The sequence below is a fragment of the Equus asinus genome, chromosome 15 (assembly GCF_041296235.1).
Source record: "Equus asinus isolate D_3611 breed Donkey chromosome 15, EquAss-T2T_v2, whole genome shotgun sequence".
NCBI classification, from domain to species: domain Eukaryota; kingdom Metazoa; phylum Chordata; class Mammalia; order Perissodactyla; family Equidae; genus Equus; species Equus asinus.
In genome coordinates this window covers 14,888,075-14,910,829 of record NC_091804.1, presented here as the reverse complement: position 1 = coordinate 14,910,829, position 22,755 = coordinate 14,888,075, and the positions used below count along the sequence as shown (strand labels likewise).

General features: G+C 39.0%; 1 protein-coding gene across 12 annotated transcripts in view; it reads left to right on the top strand.

Annotated features, from left to right (window-relative positions):
- Positions 1 to 22,755, top strand: part of PLCB4 (phospholipase C beta 4) — a 381,489-nt gene that overhangs the window by 88,234 nt on the left and 270,500 nt on the right. The window contains exon 1 of one of the 12 annotated variants that reach the window (XM_070485574.1): positions 6,365 to 6,723. The exons of the other annotated variants lie outside the window; for them this stretch is intronic. The gene's annotated coding sequence lies outside the window, so the exon portion shown is untranslated. Of the gene's footprint in view, positions 1 to 6,364; positions 6,724 to 22,755 lie in introns of those variants that run through there. 12 annotated transcript variants of the gene reach the window in all.

The following is a 22,755-nucleotide window of genomic DNA, read 5'->3' as shown; positions in this document are numbered from 1 at the left end:
TTTAATTAGGCATCTGATGTTTTTGGCATCATATCATTTGTGCTTGTTGACAGAAAACCATAACAAAACTGGTGTGTGTATGTGAGTGTGTGTGTGTGTGTGTTATAGCTTCCTTAAGAAATAGAATCAGTTTCAGTTTTTAGAACTAAAAAAGAAGACTGAGTTATCTTCAAGTGAGTGGCTGGTTTCCCACAATAGCAGTTTCTCTGACTGAAAAACATAGTCATGCACTCTTTTAGAGAAGGTGAAAAAGATGGCGATGACTTCTGTTCTTTTCCTTTTGTGTCTGTGCGAGAAGAAAGAGCCTGCAAGGGTTTAGAATAGAGAGAAGCCTTGTGGAAAGCAGATAGTTTTCTTCCAGTCTTTAGGTCTTGAGGATTAGTAGAACATACGAGGAAATAAGGTTCTTTCTCTTGGGAAATTACTAATATTGGCAGCTTGAAATAGCATGAAAAAGACTTTTGGTAGTGGCAGGTCTTCAGACAGTTTGCTCGAGAGAAGGACCCAAGTTGAGAGGAAACAGAAAGAAAGCCAGAGTTACATTAGTAAGTAATGAAAACAAGGAATCCTGGAGCAGAACAGCAGCCGACAGGCTCCTAGCACCCACTGTGTGTCAGGCTATGGGGTATACATGTAAATACTAGTTATTTTTGAGTCAGCTGTTATTTGAGATATCTTATTTTTTAGATAGATACTATTATCTCCATTTTACAAATAAGGAAACTGCAATTTATAAGGAAGTCTGTAATTAATCCAAAGCCACATTAACAGCTAGTGCCTGCAGTGAGGCTCGGGTTTGAACCCAGGCCTGTCTGATTTGAAAACCCAAGTTCTTTCCCCAGGTTAAGCAGTTCCTTATCTTTCTTATAATTGTATTCTATATTTAGCAATTTTCGTGAGTGGGTCATAGCTTTTACCATTTTTAAAGGAGGAGTTCTATTTTTACAGGGAAGATAATGTTGGATTGTGAACTCAATGTTTTGAATTTTAGCTAGCTCTGCTGGGGTGTACATGCGTGTGTTTGTGTGGGGGGAATGGTGGTGGTGATGGTGGTGGGAGGGAATGTTCAGGTCGTCCAAATCTGTGATTCTCAAAGTCTGGTCGTTGGACCGGCAGCATTGGCATCACCTGGGGGCATGTTAAAGGCAGAGTCTCGGGCCCCACAGCAAACCTCTTGAGTCACAGTCTGCATTTTTATCAATCTCTGGGTGACTTGTGTGCATGTGAAAGTTTGAGAAGCTCTGGTGTGAAATACTGTGATTCCAAGCAGCTATCTGAGTGGTTGGCATATTGTGTGAAAGCACTAAGACTAGAGAGTGACAATAATAAGCTATTATCCCAGTTTATTAAGTACTTGCTATGTACCAGATGGTATGTTGTGTTTTATGTAGATTTTCGTATTTAAAATTCTTTAGTGATCCTGTGAGGGGGGGTGTTTTTATTCCTACTTTAGAGGTGAGAAAACTGAACCATAGAGAGATTAAGTAACTTGTCCAAAATCAGATCGCTTTGATGCCAAACAGGTGTGTCCGATTCCAGGCTGATGCTGTCCACTACCATCTGATGCTGTCCAGCTTCTCTTACAAACCAGGAGCTGTTGATTGCCAGTGGCAGACTGGTGATGATAGCAAAGTTAGACTTATAGCACGGAGCACTGCCAATCACGAACTGTGTTCTGTGAAATGAATTTTATTTTATTCTAAATGGTGAGACAAAAATGAAGTTCTCTCTCTTGAATAATATCTGGCATTGCTTATATCATGCTTTATATATTTTTTTCTTGGAGTAGAATAAAATATTTAGAAAAAAGACCCCTAAGGAAGCATTTTGTTCTGTGGAGTACATTCTAACGTTAAAGATAACTACCTTTTTCACTTTTTACTGATAAGTATTAATAAAATATGATTCAGTAATATTGATACTATTTAAACAATGCATTAATCCTGATAATCAGGGATACAGTAAAAGATGTGGAATGCAAGTAGCATGAAGAGTTAGAGGAACATTGGTGAGTATCGAAGTTTGTGTAATTTATTTAATTTTTGTTGTTTATTTCTTCACACAGTGCTCTTTGTTTTTGCCAAATCTTTTTGTTTCATGATTCACTAGGTGGATGATGATCCAGGTGGACAGAATTGGCAGTGTTTGGTAGAATGTCATTGCCATGCTTTAAAAAATGTTTTCTGCTCATTTATCCTGTGTTCCCTGTAACAATGAGTTGACTTTACCCTGAGTATATGGGGTTGTCAGCTTTAAAATTGATCTTTAGTAAGGTTGGAAGGATCAAGGGCACTATTAAATCATTGCTTTTTTGTCTTTAATCTGTAGAGTTATAGGAAAAGAGGAAACAAAAAGTGTGATGATTTTTGTGTATTTTGGAATTTGGGGGCAAAGAAGGAGAAGGGAAGGAGGCAGATCTGCCGGAACCTAAAAGTTTTCTTGTTTATATGTCACAGTAAATGAAATGCTGATGATTTCTTAAATTTCCTTAGCAGTGAGAGTCAAAAAAAATAGATTTAATATGCTATTTAGAGCTACCAGGGAAAAAGATGCTATGTAAGTATGTAAAGATGGCATTTACTCTGGAGACAACCTTCGTTGATGGTCACTGGTCCTCTAGTATTTAATGCTAGTCACCCTGGTGTATCTTGTAGTTTACTTTATCTGGCAGTGTCAAATATATAAAGCCACCTGATCAAATAATTAAAAAAAAGAAAAGCTAAAACATAAAGCTTTTTTGTTCTAAGTAAAAATTTTTATATCCTTACTTTACACACAGTTCTAAGAAGCTGGTTTTTAAACTCACAGACCTTTCGAGTGGTGTGCTGGTAAATGTTTAACAGCTAGCTCTGAGAAGGGGGAGCGAGAAGAAGTCTGGGTCATCATTTCTGCCCATTTCAGAGGTGGAAGTGTTCCCACTGTGACCAGAGTTGGGAAGAGACGCACACAGTGGCCCTGCAGGCTGTGCGTGTTGGCTCAGCACACCACTGATTTTCGCAGCAACAGATCAGAAAGGGAAGAGGCAGGTAGAGGCGGGCAGTGGAGAGACAGCAAAACTAAAAACGGTAGAGAGGAATTAGAAACTTAGAGCAAGTTGGGAGGTGAGGGTTTCTGTTAGAGGAATTTGAGTAAAGGTATCGTTTCTCTTCCCTGAAATTGTAGAGATGAAAACATTTACTGAAAGTGGAGGAAAAAATCTTCACTAAAAGTAGGAAGTGGATAATTCCCAAATGTTAAGACTCTGAAGACCATCTGCCAAATTTGGTGATATTGGGAATAATCCAAGAAGATCCAGTGTGTCTCTCTTGGAGCCCCAGCAGGCGGGTGCTCTGCGAGGCTGGACAGACAGCCCGCACTTGGACGGAGAGGTTAAGGCACAGGTGTGCCCAGGGAAGCAGCTTGTGCCTAGTGGGATGATTCCTTTGTGTCCTAGATGATGCAGTATCCTCCATGTTTTCTTTTTCCTTCCGTAATTTAGGTTTATGTTGTGTTTTTTACATTTTTGTGGCAATAAATTATTACAAATGTGAATAATATAACAAAATCCTGTTTGTAGATTTAACTTTTGACTGTACCTCTTGACTCCTAGATTTAAAAATTTTAAGAAATATCACGTTCAAACTTCCATCTTTCTGCCAATCTCTTGATTATATTACTTATTATTTTTATATTAAGATTTAAAACATTTTCTTTTTTTAGTTACTGTACCTTTATTTTTTCCAGCTTTATTGAGATATGTGACATATAACATTATATAAGCTTAAGGCGGATGTGATTTGATATATTGCAAAATGTTTACCACAATGAGGTTGGTTAACACGTTTATCACCTCACAGAGTTACTATTTGAGTGTGTAGTGAGATTTATAATATTTTCATTACGTTCTGTGTACGGTAATTGTTTGGCTTCCATTTCGTATTTAAATGAATTATGTTGCAAAAACCAGAACAAAAGAAAATATCAAACCAGGAAGCCTACCAAAATGAAATAATAGAATTAAGATAAACTACCTGGTGATTAGAAACCGTGATGTAAATAGGATAAACTCATTCATTAGAAGGAAACTGTGTTTTAAATATGAGTCACCTCATCTAGTGATTACAGGCAAATATAAACTAAAATCCAGCCATGGTTGTAATTAATATGAAAGATGGAGGGAGTTTTACTTTTAATGTTACGCCTTCTGTGGTCTGAACTTTGTAAATAAACTTGGGTTATTTTCACAATTAGTTTTTAAGACATCCCAGCCTGTATCCATTTATTATAATGAGACACACATGCGTGTTCTTCATAATAAACTGCAACTCTGTTTGGCGCCCTGTTTTTTTGTCACAGGCAGGCCCTCAGTAAATAGTGGCTGAAAGAAATCTCCGCAAGGTAGCATCGTATGATGCAACATGTCTTCTGTTTGCCCAGAACTTTGGAGTTTAGATTTTTCTCTTTTGACTCTTATGTAGCCTTATGAATTCATTGTTATTGTGTAAGTGATTCCATTGGTATTTTATAGGCTCAGGACGTTAAGCTGCTGGCGCACCATCACACCATCCCATGTCTCCTGAGTCATTTTTTTAAGTGAAATATTTTTCTCAGCGTGTTACAGTGGTCTCTTTAATAGAGTATTATACTTAGGACTTTATTCAGTCGAAGCTGTATTTATGAACTAAAGGCATAATTTTTAAATTTTATTAAATATCTTAATAGAAGGATTAGAGGAGTCTAACTCATTTTAGAAAGATTTTGATCTTTAAAGGGACACGATTTGGAAAAACAGCTCGTGTGGACTCGTCTCTTCTGGAGCAGTGGGAGCAGATGAATGAGGGTTTGCTGGTGACTTAATTATCTCGGTGGCCCAGCTGGGAACTGCCAGTCTACCCTGGTTCTATCCTGAAAACCCCCTTCTTTATATCAGTGAGCACGATAAACTGTCTGTGGATGTCAGGACTCTAGGACGTAAGACAAATGGAAGCATTTGAGGTGGGAAGCAGCTTTTAGACATGGTTTGCTGAAGGCACCTGAGTCAGTTTCTTCTTCTTAAATCTACCTGTGTGAAAGTGGTTGAAATGTGCATACATAGATGCAGATGGAATTGTGTTTGGGTGGTATTTGTAATGGTCATTCCTGGTTTGACATCCGTCGCTTGGCTGGGGTGCTCCCATTCTGTAGGACCCATTGGATTTCTGAAGTCTTACATTCAACTTTTGAGGGCAAACAGGTGACCATGATACAGACACGTGCACACGATAGAGACTGCAGAGGTTCAAAACAAAACGTTCAGCTTCTTGAGGGCAGACACCATGCTGTCCCTTATATTTTCTAGCATAATGCGAAGACTGTAGTGGATATCCATTTAATACCTATGTGGTATACTTCCATTTGGAAAACAGGTTTAGCTTTATAATATTGAGAAATGTAGAAACTGATCACACTGTAATTTCAGAGGTATTAGTGCAAGTTGGAACAGATGGGAAACCTAATAATTTACTGACTTCTAAGTGCTTTGAAAACTTGTCACAATGTCAGGTTTGTTGATTAAAAATTGGCAAGTAGAATCTAGTAGAATTCCCAAATCTATCTTACAAAATATATGTCCCTCTGGATGTCCCTCAGACAAAGATCCCATGGTTAAATAAGTTTGGGAAACAATGCATAAAATACTGCTTTTAATAGTTTGATGATGAATATGAGCAGATTAGAAACTCAGAGAAATCCTGCAGTATAGGATTCTGGTGACATTAGTGTAGGTTGACCACCCTAAAACTTCACTCTGGGACCTTGTTTTGTTCTCTGGCACATTTTGGGAAATGCTGAATTTTTTTTATTGTCAGGCTAGCACTGATGAATGGATAAATCAGGGGACTTACATCTAAGTGTGTGTGTGAGAGCATCTTAAATTGATGGAGAATGAATATCCTCCTGAGATACATTTATAGGACGAAAGTCTCCACATTTTACTGTACACGGGAGGTAAGCTCCAGATCTCACTTTAGATATCAGTTCTTATTTATTTTTCTTTATATCAGCATTACTAGTAACTTAAAAGCTTAAAAAGTTTTATTTCCTTTCTTGAACTCTGGAAGTATTATAAAGGAGGAAAATAGGCAAAAGGTGCCAGCCAGATGGGGAAGTTGAAACTAAGATTCTCAGCAGCTTATAAATTATTCCCTTCCCTGAATTATGGGCAATCAGTTTTGTTTCCTTTAGGTTTATATCTTGAATTTTTTGCAGCCTTCAAGATAGAAAAACCAAAGATCTCTTTTAAGGATGAGTTCAGGTCTAGGCATCAAATTTTACTCTTCCTGTTGATAAACCGCAACCTCTGATCAAGTGACACTTCTCGTTACGTGTGGGGCCTCTTACTCATTCTCGGGCAGTTACCCGGCAAGATGCCTGTAGAAAGCATTTGCTGTATTTGTTGTTCTGCTTAGAATGGTGAAGAGAGTCTCTCTGGGCCACTCTGTTTTGTCGTGGCTGTGGGCACTGTTTGCCCACCCTCTCACTCTGTGGCGGACGGGTGGGACTCGGCGTGAGAGGATCGGTATTGTCACATTCGCTGGCTGCGTGGGCTTGTTCATCCTGACTGTCTTGCCCCCTTCTCTCCTTCTGGAAGGAGTGAGCTTGTCCACGACCTATGCTTGCCCGTGCTCTTCTCAGGCTGAACCCGGCTGGCTCTCCAGAGCCTGCTTCTGACTAGGTGACGTTTAAATCTTGCTCACTCCTTTTCAGGTAAGAGATCCCACTGAAAACGGCTTTTATGAGTGGGAGTTAAGATTTACAAAGGAGAGTAGTTTGGATAAGTTTGTTTTTTTTAGCTTGTAATAGGGTTATCCCAATTTCATTTTCACGGTCCCTGAAGGTAAGCAGGTGTAGGTTTATGCAGTGTGTCTTTAAATTTCTTAGACCACTCCAATTTCCATGAAGATTCTTCTGTTTATTGGTATGGGTTCTTTTCTTTAGATTTTCTAATAAGAGAGAAACTTAAGACAAAATTTAAGCCAACAAAATGAATTAGACACTATCCTTTTCTGGTAATTCTGGCATTATATGGTACAGATTTATTTTCATGTCTCCTTTTACAAAATTTCCGTAAACCTAACTGTAACTCAAATAGATTTTTAAATAAGGCATTTATTGGTATGATTTGAGTGGTAGGATTTTTGTGTGTCATTTAGCATTTTCTGTATTTTAAAAATTAACCATATATGTGTGGGCTGGGGGTATATGAGAAATCTTTGTACCTTTTACCCAATTTTACTGTGAACCTAAAAGTACTCTGAAAAGTAGTCTATTCAAAATAAACAGTCTCTTAAGTACTTTCTGTAAATACCTAAATTGTTAAACATTTTTTCTATCATGCGTGAATTATTACAAAAACCAATTCATTTTTATTTTTCATAATTAGTAATAAAAGTATGGGACATATTTCACTATTTTATTTTGATTTTAACTTTTTAAGATAGGCAAAATTATCATTTTAAAAAATCTCTTTTCCTAAATAAATGAGAATGAAAATATACTTTGTACTTAATTGTCTTGGAAATGTACTTATTCATTGTCTTGGAAAGTAAATCAGACATTATGTAAAATTCCTTCCTGAAGTACGAGAGTGGAAATCAATAACTTCGAAAGTTGTTTGGTGTATTTGTAGTCATATTTTTAAAAAGTTTTTCATGTAATTACAAATATTTATAGACAAAGAAGTGATGCTGAAGTATGAAATTCGTAGTTGGTACAGAATAGTTGGCTTCAGATGGCTTTAGAAAAATATTTTGTATTTGTCTACTTTATCTTGTCAGGAATATCTTAGAATTTTTAAAGACATACTATGAAAGAAAAGATAAGACCTTTGTTTTTTTGTGAACCATGACTAGCCACAGATATTTGAGTATAAAACAGTCTTTATTATAGCGATTGAAGTAAACAAAACATGACCATTAAAATAAACATATTTTAGACAGATGGAGACTTGAATAAAATGCAACATTCTGTGCCTGTGTTTTAGGGAGTGAAGAATTTTCACGGCCGTCTCTTACAGCAGAAACGGGGACAGTGGCCTGACAACTCCTTAGATAGTTACCTGTTGGAGAAAACATCTTATATGCTTTTAATGTTAAAGAGCAATTACATGCAAAGTGATCCACTCTGCAAAGCTATGTGGAATATTTCTAGACCCGTTGGAGGATATGAAACTTTCCAAAATGCTCAAAACAAGTTCAACCATGTTTTAGTTTTCTGGCTTCTCCAGGGGCTTCAGGCTAGCTGCAGTTCTCTCTCACAGATGGAGGCTGGGACTAAAGCTTTGCAAAGAGGAAACAGTTGTCAGGCGAATGTGCTTACAGGCGACAAGATGTCCAAGGCTTAATATTGCTCACCTCTTTACCTGTACTTGTCCTCTGCGTCTGAAGTTAAAGCTGCTGCTAAGACGTTATTGAGGCTCCGCCTACAGGCTTGTTGTAAGATCACTCCATTGCTTCTCACCCTTGAATGTGTATGTGGATCATCTGTGGTTCGGTTAAGTGGCAGATTCTAACACAGCAGGTGTGGGATGAGGCCTGAGATGCTGCATTTCTGACAAGCTCCCAGAGGCTGCCAATGCTGCTGGTTCAGGGTCCACACTCTGACTAGTGAGGAGCTACACAATATCAAATGCCTGCCCAGACTATTAATTTTAAGTTAATGGACATCGTCTAGTCAATACCAAGCAATCAGTTTGCGCAGCGCATGACCGAGAATGTGACTGAGGTGAGTTGACTAGCTGTAGACACTGCCCTGCGCAGATGATGTAACTGATGCTGTGTGACCTCTTGTTTTCTCTGGAACAAGCGTGTGGTATTGTACTCTCTGATGAGCTTCCAGAGCAGTTTTTTCCTGAGACTCACTATTGTTGGAAGCTCTGGCCCTTGCCTCTCAGTACAAGTTTCTTTGCATTGCCCCAAACCCCTCAGGTCTCACCCGCTTTTCCGTCTGCTGTCACTGTCTTCCCATCAGGAGCCGTTTATGTGTGTTGGGTTTAATTTGTATGGTGCACCTGAGTCTTCTAACAGCATCTTCTGCCCCGCCTCACTTGCAGGTGCCCCACTTCAGCTCACTGTGAATTTAAATATAGAAAGTTTATCTGTGGGGAGCTGCCTTTTTCCCTATCACTTAACACACAATTTTCCCATGTAATCAACCAGTTTCGGGCAGTCAATTTTTTAAAATAACCTTCCATGCCTCAGCTTGTTAGATTTGTGCTTTGAGTTTTCAACTTAAATATTCTGCCCAGTTCTAGATACCATGGGAACTCCGGATGGAAGTGGGGAGTGGGGCGGCGGTGTGCCACTCCAAACTCTTTAGTAATTCTTTCCCATTATATTTTCTTCCCTGACAGGTTTTATGAAAATTTCACATATTTGGTAATTTGAAAGAGTTTCACAGTGAGCAACTGTATTTTCACCACCTAGATTCCACCATTAACATTTTGCTTCATCGCATGTCTGTCTGTCCACCTATCCCTTTGTCCTCCTTTCACCATCTTATTTCTGATGCATTTAAAAATAAACCACAGGCATCAGTTTGCATATTGCATCATGCTTATTATTAACTAGAGTTCAATGTCTGTTGGCAGTTTTTCGTGTGAAGTTTACATACAATGAAATGCACACATCCGTCACTGTACATAAGTTGAGTTTGACAAAGGGATGCATCTGTGTAAATCAGTTCCTGGCGAGATACAGAACATCACCATCATTTGAGAAAGTTCCCTCCTGCCTCTTCCCAGCCCTTATGTTCTTTTGTGAGTCTCTCCAAAAAAGGACTTGATCACACATAAGTGATTTGTGATCAGTTTATTTTTTCAAACTGCACTTTAATCAATTTTATTTCATGCAAGTTACTTTCATACTTAGAAATACGTATTGTAAAACACCTCCTAACAAGTTAATATTTAGTTTGTTTGGACTCACTCATGGTGTTCTTATTTCTGACAAAATTCAAGTTTTAACAACAGTAATGTAGAATGTCTTGTTTTTACTTGGCACAGATTACTTGCCAATGATGTGATTGATTCTTATAACCTTTTACAAGATGGTTAGTGAGATCATATAAGTAGAGATACAGAGACAAGGAGGTGACGAAGTCCTAAGACGTTCTCTGGACTGACACGCCTGGTTTCTCTGGCTACAGAGAAAAAAACAAATCCCTCTTTGAGGCCAGCTGTTTCCTGTGAAGATTTTATTTGAGGATGTATTCAGCTCATAATTCAGCCTGAAATATATATTGGTTCACACGGCTTCTTCAGGAACAGAAAGCTCAGTTCCTGGGATCATCTTAATTCCTGACATTCCACTTTGTGTGCAGCAGTGGGTGTCAATTTTACCCTCAAGCACTTCACCGAGGAGGGGATTAATTTGATCCACCCTGATATGGATACACAGAGCTGTGTCAAACCTCCACTGTCCAGACAGCACTTGTTTGAAAGGCCAGGCTCCCAGAATGACCTGTAGCCAGGAGGTAAAAATGGCCCATGATATCTTTGGTCACAAGGAAGCAGTTTTTTAATATCTGACAAGGAAGTAGCATAGCAGAAAGGGTAGTCAGAACGAACGGGTTCATAAAGTTCAGGGCTAGAAAGTACTCAGATTGAGTTCTTCGAAAGTGCCTTAAACTCCCGTTTTTGATTTGTTCCTTTGTTCCTTGTTCACTAGTCACTTTACATACCTTCATGGAACATGAGACTCATCTTCTGAAAGCCCATACAGCTCCTTCAACTGTTGCTCACATTTAGATGTATTTTGGTTTTCCAGTGAATACTGAATTCTAAGCAATGGATTTATTCAGCTATTTTCAGTGAGAAAAATCCATAGAGTATGACCCAGAGGTGCACAGAGGTATTATGTAGTGGCTTCTTTTACACTCTTTCTCCAGAATACTACATAGAAATTTATGGTGATTTTTAAACATCATTTAATGAATTTGTGTTTTCTTGCTCATAAAGGAATGCAAGAACATATCCCAACAGTTTTTAAATGCACAGTGTGTGATCCTTAGACCCAAACTGAACAAATAGTCAACAGTTATCTATTCAAAATTTCAAACCATGGACTGGCCATGTCTCATTAGAGAGAATATATAAAGGTAACAACTACCTATAGGCCAGAAAAAGAAATCCCCACATGCATATTTATTCTTGTTTTTTAAGCTATTGAATTTATAGTTGCCTTTCTCTGAGATGAAAGGATAGAATAAATTTTGCCAACACTTGCTGAAGTCAGTTCTGATAAAATAACTCAGAGAACTATGTTTTAAGAAAAATAAATTCAGGTTATAAATCTAAGCATCTTTCCACTGGAGTACAACAGTATGAAACTTCTACTTATTTAAATATTTCATTTTAGTATATAATTGGAGGCACTAGAAGCATATATTTGCATTTATTTGTGCAATCTTTGAACAGAAAGAGGATGGTGGGAAATAGTGACTATTTCTTCCTCTTATAACTTCAAGCCCCAATGGAATAGAAAGAAATATCAGGTATCTTCTCCCATATCTTCCAGAGCACTAGTATTTGTTATAAGTTCAACTTATAAAAAATGGCCATCATTTATGTGGATTTTATTATATTTTCAGCTTCAATTAATCTAGAAGATTCTAGAACAGGAGAAAACTCAGCAAACCAATTTCTGTGGAGTGCAATATCTTACCCTTATTCTACATACATCCTACTTGTTCCTGAAGGTTCAGCATAAAATTTAACCATCCTAAAGTTTTCTGAAGTGCTGTAAGGCAGATCTCTGCCCATCTCTCCCTTTTGTGAGTACATATCGCGTTGACTTATAAACCTTGTGGCATCATTCTTCAGTGCAGATAAAGACTGTTAATTACTCTCTAATTACTTTACGTATTAACCTTGTCCTCCCAGTGACATTATAAATTCCTCTGTGCAAGAACCTTCTCTTACACTTCTTTTGTATTTCCTACCTTGTTTAATGTTGTGGAGAGCCATCACTCAACAAATATTGTTGGCTGATTGCCTGAATATTAAGAGAGGTGACTTGTCTCTGCAAACATGATTAACTTCATTTCCCGCCCCCCCCTTCTTTAAGCTTGCTCTAAGAATAGGATTAACCAGAAGGATTACTTTAAGGCAAAAGAATTTAGAGTTTTATGTTTCTTTTTCTCTTCCTTTTTAAAAGTTATTACCATCTATCTGGCCCTGTTTCAGTAATAGTCTTAACATTTAACACTGTAATGATTCCTTTCGTCTGCAAAGAACAAACTGTTCTCGTGAAATAATTTCATTTTCCAGATTGACTCTATAGAGCAGGTTGGCCCCATTGATTATTTAGAAAGTAAGAAAAGTCTAACACTCTGAAGTTCAGTTTATGAATGACTTGGGAGCATAAAATAGACCACATTTTGCTTTCGGTACATCCTGGTGAGAAATATAGAAGTTTTGTCAACGACTGAGCTCTTCACCTCTGCAGGCTTTAGTGTGGTCTGTGGTCTGGAGTGGAGCACTGAGTCAGAGAAGTCTGTTCCATTGGTTTATCCATCCTTTGGCCTTAACTTAGTTGCATCACATCGTTCGTGATTGGACCTATCCAATAAAGAAAGAAGGAGCAACAGTCAGTGGTCATACTTTGTCCTGCCTCATGCAAATAGATTTTCCTCCTCTCCTAACAAATTAGGAGATCTGGCAAAATCTGGACCTGTATGCCCCCTGTTAGAGGAGGCACGTGCTCTCCAGTTCAACCCAGCATCCCCAAGATCCCTGGATTAGTTTTCTGTTGCTGCTGTAACAAATTGCTATAAACTTAGTGGCTTAAAACAATACAAATTTGTCGTCTTACAGTTCTGGAGGTCAGAAGTCTAAAACAGGTCTGCAGGGCTGCGTTTTTTCTGGAAACTCCTGGGGGAGAATCCTTGCCTTGCCTTCTCCAGCTTCTGAAGGCTGCCTGCTTTCTGCAGCTCATGGCTGCATCGCTCTGACCTCTCTTTCCATTGTCATATGTCCTTTTTTGATCCTTCTGCCTCCCTCTTCCATTTTTTAAGAACCCTTTTGATTACGTTGGGCCCACCCAGATAATCCAGACTCATCTCCCTATTTTAAGATATTTAATTTAATCACATGTGCAAAGTCCCTTTTGCCAGGTAAAGTGACATATTCACAGTTCCAGGGGTTGAGATGTGGAGATCTTTGCGGGGTGTGCATTATTCTTGCCTACCATGCGGCAGATCCATCCCGCGCCCCACCCCCCCCAACCCCAAGTGACACATCTGACCCCTTCAGACTGTGGTGAACAACTGAAATTGATTTCTACTAACCTGAAGTTGGATATTTATCCAACAAATAAGATGGGAATATTTTAAAATTGTGCCTTTTCCCACCTCTTCACAAATCACTGTATATTGGTATATATTGTTTTCTAAATGCTATATTAAATAATTTAAAAAAATAAACAGCTCTTCCTTGTCTCTTGACTTGGCTTTTCTTTCTTGTTTTTGTTTCTTCATTTTGCCTGACGTTATTTTATATTTCAACTCCTTTTTACATTGTGGCTTTTTATTTTCATCTATAGAGTAAACTTCCAACTCCTGAAGCCATTTCTTCCCTCCTTGGTCCCTTCACTATTATTCTCTCAAATCCTCATTCTTTTCCCCTGGGGAATTTCTGATTCTGTGGTGATTTGTGTTTTTTTCATTTCTCCACCTTTTCTTGTAATTTCTTCTCTTCACCCTTTGGTCCTTCCCTCACAATTCTTTTATCTTTGTCTTTTCATCTGACAATAGAAAATGATGTACATTTTGAACTTGTGGCATGTCATTTATCAGCAGAACATAGTTTAATATACATTTTTACTGATAAGAGAGGCAAAATTAATGTTAGAAATACAGAAGCTACTTGGTAACCTAAGAATTGAAAAAAAGTCATCCTTAGATGAAGGTGTCTGAAGCAGGAACAATTTGTCCATCTTTTCCAAGAATCATGAAATTTTTCTTTTGACCTTTCTTGTTGTTGGTGCTGACAGTGTAGCTAGTGAAATAAATTAGCCTTCTTTCTACTTAATTTGTGGGTGAGGCTGTTCCAGAACTATACAAGGGCGTTTGTCCAGAAGACCAGGGTATACAGCAGTGGTTCTCCAAGTGTAGTCCCCAGACCGGCAGCATCAGTATCACCTGGGAACTTGCTAGAAATGCAGATTACCAGGCACCACTCCAGACTTACTGGATCAGAAGCTCTTTGGGTGGGGCCCAGAAATCTATGTTCTAACAAGCTCTCCAGGAGATTCTGATGCACAATCAAGTTTAAGAACTACTGGTATATTGTATTGTCACATTAGGTGTCTGGGGAGAAGGGTTGTCTCTTCTTGGTCTCATTCTCTAGATCAATTCATGCATTTACTAGCTCCAGGCTCCAGGGATGTCACTTCCAATAAACTCTGTTCTCTGAATATTTTCGATTCCAATAGACTGTCCCAAGTCACCTTATTTCACCTCAGAAAGCGTAATCTGTGAATTGGCATCAGGAAGAAATTGTTCTTAGTTGAAGAGTCTACCCACAGGGCTTAAAGTTCAGGTTGTACCAAACTAAACAAATCTCGTTCCTGGAACTCAACAACTTGTTCCCGTCTCAGATGGGCCACTTCCCATCTATAAAATTATTCCAGTTTCAAGAAGTGTTAATGTTTCAACTCATTGAAATCTTTAAAATGAATCACCAACTTACTCCATATGAAAGAAAAAGTTCTGCTCCCTCCCTCTATCTGACCCCTGCAAAGTCATTCAAAATAAATTTCTCATCTACCACATAAGCCTGTATTCATGGCAAATCAGGTCATCCCTAACGTTGTCTCCAAATTTGGTGAAAAATTCTTTGGGCCACTTAAAAAATATTAACTGTATTGAATTATAATTTACATGCAATAATATGCATCCATTGTTAGTGTCCATTTTGCATTTCAATCAGGGTCTACGTACGTGTCCACTAGTGTCAGCATTGCCACAGTCGTCATATAGAACCTTTCTGTTACCCCAAAAAGCTTGTTTGAACCCCTTTGCAATCCATCCCTCCTAACCCCTTGGTCCCAGTTAATCACTAGGCTGCTTTCTGTCTCCAGATTCTTTTTGCTTTTTCTATGATTTCTTACAAAAGGAATCATGTATTCTTTCTGTCTAGCTTTTTTCTTTCAGCAAAGTGTTTTTGCGATTCCTCCATGTTTTTATGTGTATAAGTAGTTTTTTTTAAATTTCTGGGTATTAATCAGTTGTATGGGTACATCATCATTTATTTACCTCCTGATGGACATAATATACTTTTTTCCAGTTTTGGGCTATTAAAGTTGTTCTGAACATTTGAATACAAGTCTTTGTGTGGACACATTCTTATTTCTCTTCAGTAAATATCTAAGGGTGGAATGGCTGGGTCATATGCATGTTCAACTGCATAAATTGGTTTCCAAAACGTTTGAACTATTTTTCAGTCACACCAGCAATGCCTGAGAGTTTCCATGGGTTCATTTTCACATGTTGTGATGTCAGCAAAATAGAAAGAAACTTAATTTTATGTTGATATCTAATGCGTATACATTTACGTTAAACATATATGTGTGTATATATATATATACACACAGAAATGTGGATATGTTTCATTATGTCATATTAAGAAGCTCAGCACCAATTTTGCTAGTAAAATACAAGCTCTTATACGTAACGTAAAATTCTAACCCATGAGCATATACAAAAAACCCTTAATTATATATAAATGACTGATTTCTATGTTTTTTCTTAGTATTTGTTTACTTTTGTCATTTGCTGGCCATTACTAACAATTAAGTGGCAAGTTTTTAAGAAAAATGATAGAAACCCTAACATGAGGAAATTGTTAATTTTTTTCCTTCCGATTTGGGAAAAGGTAGCTGTCGTGATTTGGTGTTAGCTCACTCTGGGATAGCCTGAGAGCTCTGGTGCTGGGCTGTGGAAAGCCCAGGCATCTTGGAGATGAGCAGTGGGCAGAGCCGGTAGTGAAGGAAACCGAGGAAGAGTGATCATGTAGGGACTAAGAGGAATGGACTGGCAGTGAGGGAAGAGATTCTCAAGAGAGCTGGTCAGGCCCCAGCAATCAAATGAGGATGGAACTAAGGGATGTGGCTGCCATGGAGACAAGGAGATAGACTTACGCGCATGTAGTCATGAATATGAAGCAGAATGTGAAAAATATCGAGTAGAAGTAAAAGCAACATGCTGTACAGGAAGACAGTGCCTAATTCTGTACCTGGGATGGGGAGGGGAAATTGAGGAAAGCTTCCGAAAGAGCAGTTAGTGGACAGGAGAGCAGAGTAATGAAAAGAACCTCATCTACATATGTGAATGCTGGAATTGTTGAATAGTGTTCCTAGAGTGTGGGAATAAAGTATATGGTTGGGTGGCTTGTTATACAGAATTTTACCCTAAAGGTAAGATGACTAGTTAAAATGGTGCTGTTCATTTATGTCATACAGCAAGCAGAGTCCCTGGGACTGGACTGAGCCAGGGGCAAGGTGCCGGTATAAATTTCAGTGACTCATCTCTAGCGTCTAAAATAGCAGCAGGCTATGGGTCAAAGTGTAGTAAAGGAAGGAAGTCTTTTGACACATGTTCCTCTTGAGAGCAAACTTAGAGCCAGGATATGTAATGCAGTTTCTCCAGCTGGTGTAGAGAGCCAGGTGTAGAGAGATAAGGGTGGGAAGTGGGATGAGAGCCTGCATCAGATCATGAAAGGCATTGTGTTACATGCGAACAAATTTTGATGTTATCCTTCAGGCCAGCCGTTTTCAAAATGGCTTTAGGCACACCTTAGGGCACAAAGGATGATATTCTGATGGGGCACATGCGAGGGCTCAGAGACTCTCAAGGGAATAACTGTCCAGATTTTCTACTTTTATTTGCATTCTTTCCTAAAATTGACCCGCCTGAGAATGCATCTGCTCCCCCTTCTCCCTTTTTACAGAAGGAAGGCATTCCTCTCATCTTTCCAGAATCTTAATATGGTGCATTGTCGTGTGATGTGAAAAGAGTCCAAGTGCTAAACAAAAGAACACTTTGCTTGTAGCAAAATTGAAGACATATTTGGATCATCAGTTGATAGGTAATTAAAAGCAATTTTGATGATGGATCACTGTCTTTGATGGTTTCGAACTCAAAAGGACTTCAGAGATTTGAGTGATGTGGCTATAGCTAAACCCCAATACACTTGCCTACTTATTTAGGCCAAAAGGGTTTGTCAGCCCTTATGCATAGAAATATGAAAAGTTGGAATAAAATTCATGCTAAACCTTTATATTTTAGCATTAAGGAATATTCATCCATAGATGCATGGGTTAATTTTTAAAAAGCTCTATCCATCTGATATATAGAGAGATTTCAAATGAAGTTTGTTGTGTTTTTTTTTGAGGAAGATCAGCCCTGAGCTAACATCTGCCTCCAGTCCTCCTCTTTTTGCTGAGGAAGACTGGCCCTGAGGTAACATCTGTGCCCATCTTCCTCTGCTGTATATGTGGAACGCCTGACACAGCATGGCTTGATGATCGGTGCGTAGGTCCGTGCCTGGGATCCGAGCTGGCAAACCCTGGGCTGCCAAAGTAGAGTGCATGAACTTAACTGCGATGTCACTGGGCTGGCCCCAATTTTAATTTTTTATGTTTAATAATTAATGACTAAAATTTTATTATATTTATGTGGTTTTTCTCAGTTGTTTACAAGTAAATGTTGTATAACTCAGAAGAAATTATTTCACCCTTAGCATCTAAATTCAAAGTAAATTATAACAAAATTCTAAGTTATATACATAGTTTTGGTATGTAGAGGGATGTTTGATAGGTCAATCAATAAAATACTTTGAATCATAAAGATATGTTCGTTAAAGTAAAATTTTGCAGTGGAATAGAATGGAAATATGAGGAAGGCATGATAAATGTTAAAGAAGAGCTTATTTATTTTTAAATGGATAGTTATGGGCATCAAATCTCTGTGGTGTTTAGATTCTTGTGGGTTTTTTTTTTTTTTTTTAAAGATTTTATTTTTTCCTTTTTCTCCCCAAAGCCCCCCCGGTACATAGTTGTATATTCTTCGTTGTGGGTCCTTCTAGTTGTGGTATGTGGGACGCCGCCTCAGCGTGGTTTGATGAGCAGTGTCATGTCCGCGCCCAGGATTCGAACCAACAAAACACTGGGCCACCTGCAGTGGAGCGCGCGAACTTAACCACTCGGCCACGGGGCCAGCCCCTCTTGTGGGTTTTTAAAGAATAATATAACAGTTGTTTTGCTTAAAATGTCAGCATTTACAACATGCCAGAAATTATATCTTTAACAACTCTTTCAAATGTATGATGAAGAAAATTGATATCAACTTAAAATTGACTTTTGGTTGCGTAGTTTTCTAGATTCTTTAAAGGTATATAAACACAGTTTTTTGAGAACCACAGTTATGGGTAACGGGACATCACTGAAGCGTTTTGAGTAGAGGAATACCTGAAAGATAGGTGGCTTCGAAAAGGTATTTTGCTTGCAAGTGAAAGATGGATAGTTGGAGGTGATGGGAGACTAGGGAGCAAGTAGGACAGTGAGTAGAGTTGTGTAGTCATTTTAATGAGCCATGTACCATTTAGGATATTTTTAGCAGCAAAGTAACAGAAATCCTCAACTCAATTTTGCTTAAATAACAAGATAATTTGTGTCACCTAACAGGAAATCTCAAGGTAAAGTGATTCCAGAGTTGGTTAATTCAGTGGCTCACTGACTTCATTAGGGACCCATGTTCCACTCATGTTGAAAAGTGACTGGCAAAGGGCATAGGAGCCACCGTGACTAGCTTAGACCAATCAAGACTCCTCCCCTTGAACTGGGGCTGGAGCACACCTTACCTGAAACACGTGGCTTCAGAAGGACAGTGTAGGTAACTAAAAAAAAATTGAGGCAGGTGCCAGGGCAAGGAAAAGAGGTGAGGAATTCGGGGGAGGCGCTGACCTTGGACATAGCAGAGTGTAGATAAGTGGAGACTGGTACCTGACAGAGTTAGAGTTTGGAGTCAGTGGGATTTAGCCACTAAGTGGATGTAGAGTGTAAATAGATGGTATTAATCCAGGCGTGTGTCCCAGGTTTCTGACCTGGTCACCAGATGGATTGTGGGGCCATTTAATAAGGTGAGGGATCGGAAGGGTGGGCAGATATGGTAGGCAGAATAATGGCCTCCTAAAGATGTCCAATCCTAATTTCTAGAATTTGTAAATGTTACCTTACATGGCAAAAGGGATGTTGCAGGTGGGATTAAGGTTAAGGACCTTGAGACAGCTAGATTATCCTGGATAATCTGGGTGAGCCCAGTCTAATTATGTGAGTACTTGAAAGTAGAGAACTTTAAGAGAGAGAAGGAGAGCAAGCGAGCCAGGAGGTTGGAAGACATGGCAGGAGAAATCTAAAGCATGAAAGGAATTTGGGACTTGACTTAACCATTGCTGGCTTTGAAGATGGAGGAAGGGAGCCGTGAGCCAAGGAGTGTGAGTGGCCTCTAGAAGGAATGGCCAGGAAACAGATTTTCCCCAGAGCATCTGGAAAGGAATACTGCCCTCTGGACACCTTGATTTTAGGTTGGTGAGACCGTGTTGTACTTCTGACCTACACAACTTTAAGATAATGAATTTGTATTATTTTAAGTCACTAAGTTTGTGGATTTTGTTATGGGAGTAGAAAACTAATACAGTGGGTTTGCTTAGATTTTTCACTGAGAAAGATGAAAATTTCTTCGCTCGATGTTGAATTAGATATGCCAAAGGTTAGCAGTCTAGTGTTTTGGGTATTTTAATCTCTTTGAGTACGTGTTTGCTTTAGTGAACTAGAGAAAGTAATTATGAAGGAGCATTTTATTTAAAGCTTACATGTTTTCCATTCTCTACACTTCATTATCCTCTTCCTCGAAATCATGGGTTGGAATAGATGATCTCAGGTTCCCTTACACTTGAAAATTCTGAAATTATTTGTCTTGAATAGAACAAAATGAAACAAAATACATCAGTACCCAATACAGTCTCTTCTCTGGTGAGAATGAGGAAAATGTGGAGAAGCACATGCAAGAATTATTGGGGAACATAGAAACAGAGCATTCACCATAAAACGTGAGAGCAGGCTGTGCTACCACTGCCCTGTTTGGGAATGTAACGTTCCTGAATGTTAGACATAAATCAACATGTGCCCTAGAATTTCTGTGCTGAAGTCCCTCATTTTGCATCAGTAAGTAAAATAGAAGGTTCTGAACAGAAGCATGAGTTGTCCTCAGTATCTTATGGGCCAAATATTCATCATCATAAAAATCTCTCTGTGTCTTGGCATCACTGCTAAGACATCAAATTATTACATAAAATAATTATTACATAAAATAATTTGTGGTATTGTTGAAAGCATTCTTCTCGTGAGCACTAGTACTAATTGTTCAGAGATTTAAATCTCACAAGTAGAATGAGCTGCTTGATGGAGAATTTTTCCCTAATAAAACTGGTGCTACTGTCTCAATTCTGCAAGCTGGGGCTTTGCGAGGTAGTGATGATGTAGGGTTGCTGTAGGGGAGAATGCACGCTGAAGTCAGTCCTTCAGGGCTGCCTCTTGCCCAAACTCAATTTAGCATGAGTAGTGCTCTTCCCCTTGAAATCACCTTCTGCACAGGGGAAAAGTATCATTTCTAATATAACTGCTGCCTTTAACACAAAGATGGGCACTCCTGCTAACCTGAAGGGTAGACTGCAGTCATTGGTGACTTGCAGGTCTACAGATCATTTCAGTGTCGTCAACTCATCCCTTAGCTGAAGATCACATTCATTCTCACCCACTCAAGGACTCCAAGTGCAAATTCTGTGGGGGAAAAAAAGGATATAGTTTTCCTAAGAATGGTCTCATTGAGAGGGAGTTTGTAATGTGATTCCATGTGGATCAGCCGTTGCTCTCATACCCTGGAAAACTGGGTTCTAACAAAATTATTTAGGCACTTGAGCAGTAATTGAACAAACGTCCTTGAACTTGTTATCCAGACGTGGGCTTGCCAAATGCTGTGGTGAGACTTGTGGAGATGATAAGTCTACTGTGAATGAGGCACTTAAGCTGCAGGGCCCATATGTTGTGCCTGGTTTTGCTGCTGGGGAAATTCTTTGGAATTTAGGACGTTGACCAAACTTTGAATAGCTGATCAAGATGTGGCCACCAGAGATGCCCAAATGGTTGCCAACTGTCGAGGGCCTTCAAATGCCTTTGGCCTCATACACTGTGTGCAGTTCTCATGTACTGACATTGTGTTCATGATATTAGTCTTTTCGAGGAAGACTGGCACTCATCCACTTAATTTCTGCAAACAGACTGCCAGTGTCATGGGGCATCTGTCATAGGAGACTCCAGGTGACGAGCATTGTTTTCTCTTGGCATATCGATGACCATTCAAGGTTTATCTCAGAGTAAGTCTTGATAATGTCCAACAATAAAAAATGTTTCCTTGAGGGCTGTTTGAGTATATATATTTTCCCTAAAACTTCTGGGTCTCTACTTTAGTCATTTTGGGTTGCTCTAACAAAATACCATAGACGGGGTGGCTTAGACAACAAACATTTATTTCTCACAATTCTGGAGGCTGAGAAGCCCAAGACCAAGGTACCAGCAGATTTGGTGTCTGGTGAGGGCCTTCTTCCTCTTTTGTAGACGGTTCTCCTCTGGCTGTGTCCTCACATGATCTTTCCTTGGTGGGAACAGGTTGAGAAGGACAGAGATCTGTGTCTCTTACTCTTTAGTCATTTTTTTTAAAGATGTTATTTATTTATTATTTATTTATTTTTTAACTTTTCCTTCTTCTCCCCAAAGCTCCCCAGTACATAGTTGTATATCTTAGTTGTGGGCCCTTCTAGTTGTGGCATGTGGGACACCGCCTCAGCATGGCTTGATGAGTGGTGCTAGGTCCTCGCCCAGGATCCGAACTGGCGAAACCCTGGGCCGTACAAGTGGAGTACATGAACTCAACCACTCAGCCATGGGGCTGGCCCCATCTCTTACTCTTTATAAGGGCATTAATCCCATCATGAGGCCCTCTCCCTCATGACCTAATCTAACCCTAGTTAACTCCCAAAGGCCTTACCTCCAAATACCATTACCTTGGGGATTAGGGCTTCAAGATATGAATTTGGGGGAACACAAACATTCAGTCCATAACAGTCTTGCTAGGACAACAATATGAGACAAATAATAGTTGCTCTGTAGAGTTTCTTAGAATAACACTGATGCAGTATCCCAAAAGGGTGCCTATCTATTGAAATACATATATATATATTTTGGCTAAAGAAAAGAGATCAAGATCAATATTAGTGGGACTTTGGAATTACTTTCAAATCTTGGGCTCACTTCCTGAAATGATTTTGAGGAAAGGAAGGGCAGAGTGAGTAATCGATTTTAAGAACAGTCATGAGAACAGCGATGGGGGGAGTCTTTATTTTGTTGATCTTTTTCCACAGCATCTCACCCATAGCCTGGCCCAGGGTACATGTTCAAAAAATACATTTTGCATAGATGAATTGATCATGCGCCGGAGTAGTTTTATGGCAATAAAAGCTACCTTGTTGAAGAGTTGGTTCTTTGTCTTTAAAAGTCATTCAGCTTTGTGCTCAGAGTTGGGTGCTGGCTCTTGCTTCATCACACTCATGTGAGTAAAGGGCTAATGGTTCTTTCTCATGCCGATGCTATCAGTCACCTGGGACTCTCATGGTTAAAGGGACTCTTT